This window comes from Silene latifolia, chromosome 5 (genome assembly GCF_048544455.1).
Source record: "Silene latifolia isolate original U9 population chromosome 5, ASM4854445v1, whole genome shotgun sequence".
Lineage (NCBI taxonomy): Eukaryota > Viridiplantae > Streptophyta > Magnoliopsida > Caryophyllales > Caryophyllaceae > Silene > Silene latifolia.
The window spans coordinates 13,691,306-13,696,379 of NC_133530.1; the positions used below are offsets into that span (position 1 = coordinate 13,691,306).

Below are 5,074 nucleotides of genomic sequence, written 5' to 3' on the forward strand. Positions count from 1 at the left end.
CTTGTGATTCAATAATAATACCCACAATTTATTGGAAATATATCTTCATTATCTTATGAGTTATCCACTCATACCTTTTTTTTATTTTTAATAATTCATGTCCACATAACTTTCCGTAATTTGCTTGCTGTACACAATGTTCATTAATGATTGTATATTGCGTCTAAGTTTAGATTTCTTAGGCGCTTAGCTTGTTAGTCAAGCTTGTATAAATAATGTCGTCATGTATTCTTTCTAGTAATTATCATTGCATTTCATTAGAAAAGAAATTACATTTTGCAAAAACTATCACACTATGAAACAAAACAAAACATATTCTGTCATGCATGTTCACTAGGAACATAGATGATTTATAAGCCTATGATGATCTTTCTCTTTAGTTTTCTAGCTATTGGATTTTTCTTTGGACAACAATTCGGCTTTCATGCCTGTGCCAATTTCAAAGGTAACAAATGATCTGGATGGAAAGAGTACCAAGTTTAATGATTGCACAACTCTTTGTATTGTACTTACAAAAGTATGTAAAAATAAGTGTTAGCTATTTAACTTGAGTCCTCATTTTTTTACGTTTATCAAAAGGTACTCTCTTTAGAGAAAGAAACGAAATGAAGAATATGATTCTTGTTTTAAAGAAGGTGATAGAAAATTCTTACGCTAAATAGAAATCTACTTTTTTTTTATCTCCGTTGTTGCGCATAGATGTTTTCAAACACTATATAAATAACTTAGGTGGAAGTACGGTTGGGGCAAGCAAGACGCAACGTTGAAATCGTTAACATCTTTACAAATTTCAAGGTAATTAAAGAAGACTTTTGACGCATGAAACTAATTAGTGTTCTTGTTATTTATTAAATAATTTGCATGCTATTTCATTTTTTTTATTAATTTCGCCGTTTTGAATGAAACAAAGTGATTAAGATCCTTATACTTGTGTAATATGTACCATTAAAGCTCCATATGGCAACGATGCAAGAACAAAATGTCACGGTTTGCGAGAAGACAGTCAAGCAGCCACAAAATGGTACCCAAGCCACCATGAATAACCAAACCCATTTTGCTATGACCTTAACTAGATCTCATAACTGGTCAGGCGCTCCGGTTGGCACTTTTCCGGCCACAATTTTTCCCAATAACAGTGCCATATTTACCCACGTGAAGGGAAACTTTTTTGGTTCCAAAGCGGCAGTGGTGTATAATGGGAAAAATGCATCAGGCACGGACTGTTCATGGGTTTTGGCATGGCATGCACCTGCGGATAACACATCACCCCAGACTCCTAACAGGGTAAATATGAATTATTTAAAAGCACGCACGTATTTATATTGGGAGATGATACGTTCATTAATCATTTTATTAGGTTGCAATATATTTTCCTCGATCATTCTAATTTTTTTTACTGGGTTTAAACGCAGGTATATGTTGTATGTGGCCCAAAACAAGTCATTGCCAATCTGACATTTGATCAAATTCAGCAAAACTTGGACACTTCGTTAACTTTTGACACTTCCACCGACGCGGCTACCAAGACACGTGTTGACGGCAACATCAGTGACACAGTCCCAGACATTGCTACTCTTATCGCAGACTTTAAACTTATCCTATAAAGCCATGGACCCATAGTTGTCCATATATAAAGTATTGTAATAATAAAGGATTGAAAAATTACCGTGTAATCTATGCCTTCATGTTAGCTTCGAGTGCATGTACACTGATTGCTAATACTATTACCTATTAAGAAGGTTGAATAAATCACTAAATGGAGTAATAATTATGATAATGAACTTCATTGTAGTCTATTTACATTGTCATATTTGCGAGCCTAGTTACTTGTACAAGTACGCATGAAGACGAGTTCACGATATTGAAGCTAACGCTCGTTTATACCCTAATTAAACTAATTGATTGGCTTTCAATAATGGCCCCCCTTTGAAACTACAGGTATAAAATTTTGTGGCCTACTAATTATTTTTTTCGTAGAAGTTAAAAAACGATTTCCGCAATTTTTTATTTATTCATAATCTCCGCAGCTGTAATGTTTGAAACCTCAATATACGACGAATAAGAGCATGTATTCTTAGGACAAATTGTGGCTAGGGCCAAAATTTGTTCTCTATTTCATTCAGTGTTTTACCAATCTTCCTCCATTGAGACATAACTATTCATGTAGTGTTCCATGTAACAAACTTCAGTGAGCATTATTAATATAAATATATTTCTACAACGTGTCTGTTTAAGTGATGTTGTTTAAAAGCCCATATGTCACTAATTGCAAGTCAAAGTAGTTAATTCTGCAAGTAATTAACATTAATAGGAAATTCAGATCTAGAAAAGGGGAATTATGAACTTTAAGGTAGAAAAAACAAAAAATAGTAACAGGAAATTATAATATTGTTAAGTTTTTATCTAAACGCAAGCAAATCATTACACTAATATTAAATCATGGCAGAATCAATTGTAAAAATAAACGAATTTCAATGAAATTAAATAATTTATTTTTATGAAATTAATCTGAATTGAGACCATAACTTCATATCAAATTACTCGGTATAAATTGTAAAGCGGAAATGTACCTGATTTCATGACGAAAGATAGGGATGAACCGCCTGAAGGGACGGTCTTCAGATTAGGTCTTCTAGTTGACACACATACCGTGTTGATCTCTCTATTGATGGGATGCGGGGATATTAGATTATTGTGTGCTACTAGGGACCATAACCCAGGTGACTTATATATAGTCTCCTTAGTCTAATGCGCCCATCATGCATTAGCAAACCTAATGGGTATCTACACTTATATAATAGACCGATCTATACCTTTTAAGACGTAAATAAGCCTGTATTTATATACTATAGTGGATCACTTTATATTTGGGCTTAACTTAATAGATAGCGCATAAATACAATTATTACCGAATAAATAATTTGTCCACATAGATTGTATTTAGGTCCATAATTCTTACAATCTCCCACTTGGGCCAAATACATTCATATATGTGTGACACTTGATAATTGTATTTACAATAACTTTATGAGCTCAAAAAAGCTATCAAACATCCAACCGTCTTAAGCAATTTGATCCATCATTCATACCAACATAGGATCAAAGCGGCCTTTGCTCCAGTTTGTCGTAGCAGGACCCTCAATGGTCACATATGTCACTATAACCAACGACATGAATCGAATATGGGAGTGAAGCATGAAAATAACATCCAAATGTGATCCAAATATGCATATTTCCAACTGGCCCACCTTAGTGAGATCAACAAAAAAATAACACAGAGTGAAACCGTAAGCCAAAAACCTGATTTCTGCAGAAGTTAATAACCGTAAATTTTAATGTGTCTAACATGACAAACTCCCACTTAAACTGAATTTCCTTAAAACCAAAACACCCGTTTGAGCAATGAGCTCAAGAAAGACCGTGGGTGGTAATTCCACAGTAAGCGGATTCGCAAAATGGAGTTTGTATCAACATGTATAATTGACACTTTTTCACTCTGAATTGTTTCTTAAACAGTACATCACTTATAATGTTATTAGAAACTATAATAACTGCAGATTTGTCATAAAATTACGTAAGTGATCTTTCAATACCGTACCGAATTCGCAGCCTCAAGACAAATGTTCATAACCAACTAGGAGGCGAAATACCGAATGATCTCAACCTGAATCGACCTCCTAGAAATAATGTTTTGTTCCAAATATAAATGAATAACAATATTTGGCTGCCCTTAGTGGTTCCAAGATCCTAATCTGTATTACCTTAATATCTGTCACTCTAGAATATACACAATATCCAAACACGCACAAACAAAGTATGTACCATATTACGTAATTAATACATGAAACAACTTCTGAAACACATAAAGTTAAGCATTACTGTATTTTCTGAATATATTTCATTTAGGGTATTAATGAGACAAAATTGTCTTCTTTACTGAAAGGGTATTAACTAGAAATATTTATTTACTCCCATTGAATCTTGAGTATCTACAATCATCTACCACATTCATCTAAAACAAATAAGATGATGGCATGGCATATTTGTATCTTTATGACGGAAAACCTTACTTGAGCTTTATTGGATGAATTCCCTTATTGTAGAAAATCTACTTTGAATCCATTGAATCAAAGTTCTAGTTACTGCATTGTATATTTTCATCAATGTCACCATTGAGAAGCATATCTATAACATCCATCCAGTGTAACTGAAAAACCGAATATGCCAAATGTCCTTATAATCAATACCGACAAGATGATCCTGAATGTCGCATTACCTTTTGAACCCTTCTTGATAACAAATAAATATTTGAAACCAATATATTTCACAAATTTAGGTAATAGAACAAGGCCATAAATATTATTGTTCATCAAATGACTTATTTTTTTATTACCTTATGGCATTAATCCACTTATGTGAGTTAGGACCTTCAATGGTTTGGCAAAACGTGATTAGATCATTGATAAACGGGGTAGAGGTCGTCGTACCCGATCAAACAATTTAACTCAACTAGTAAGGGTAGTCGAGGTCGAACCACAAGGAGATCAAGGATTGAGCATTAGTTTTGTCTCAAATTATAAGTTAGCTACGCGCATCATGAAATTGATTAATATTAAACTAATTAACTAAATTAAACTAATTAAGACTACTAAACTAAATAAACAAGTAATGAAATAAATATTTAAGCAATAAGGAAAGCCTAGGGTCCGATTTATCCACTAACATGCTCATCTACCATCATAAATCCCGTTAATTAATCGTTAGGGAAATAGTCAAGGGGAAAACGCCTCTAATTCGCCTATTAACTCCTTCTCGGGCTCATAATAGGACACTAGTAGTATCGACTCAACTCCCTCCCGGGCTCATGACTCGATTTCCCCAACTCAAATATTGGTCAAGGTCATTAAGACTACGATAGATTCCCGGTCATCCCACTCCCTTTCCCAAGGGTCGATTTCAAACCGAAAATTAAAGGCACCCTTCTCAAGTTCTCCCTCCCGGGTTCAACTCAAGTTGGCGACTAGTCTAAGTGAGGTGGTCCGACTTCTAACCTAGTCAACTCTCGTCGACGGTC

The 5,074-nt window shown here is 34.3% G+C and overlaps 1 long non-coding RNA gene across 1 annotated transcript; it reads left to right on the forward strand.

Moving 5' to 3' along the window:
- Positions 1 to 694: 694 nt before the first annotated feature.
- On the forward strand, positions 695 to 1,781 carry LOC141655917 (uncharacterized). The gene is made up of 3 exons (XR_012548240.1): positions 695 to 795; positions 952 to 1,284; positions 1,413 to 1,781. It is a non-coding gene; the product is annotated as an uncharacterized LOC141655917 (long non-coding RNA).
- Positions 1,782 to 5,074: the final 3,293 nt, after the last annotated feature.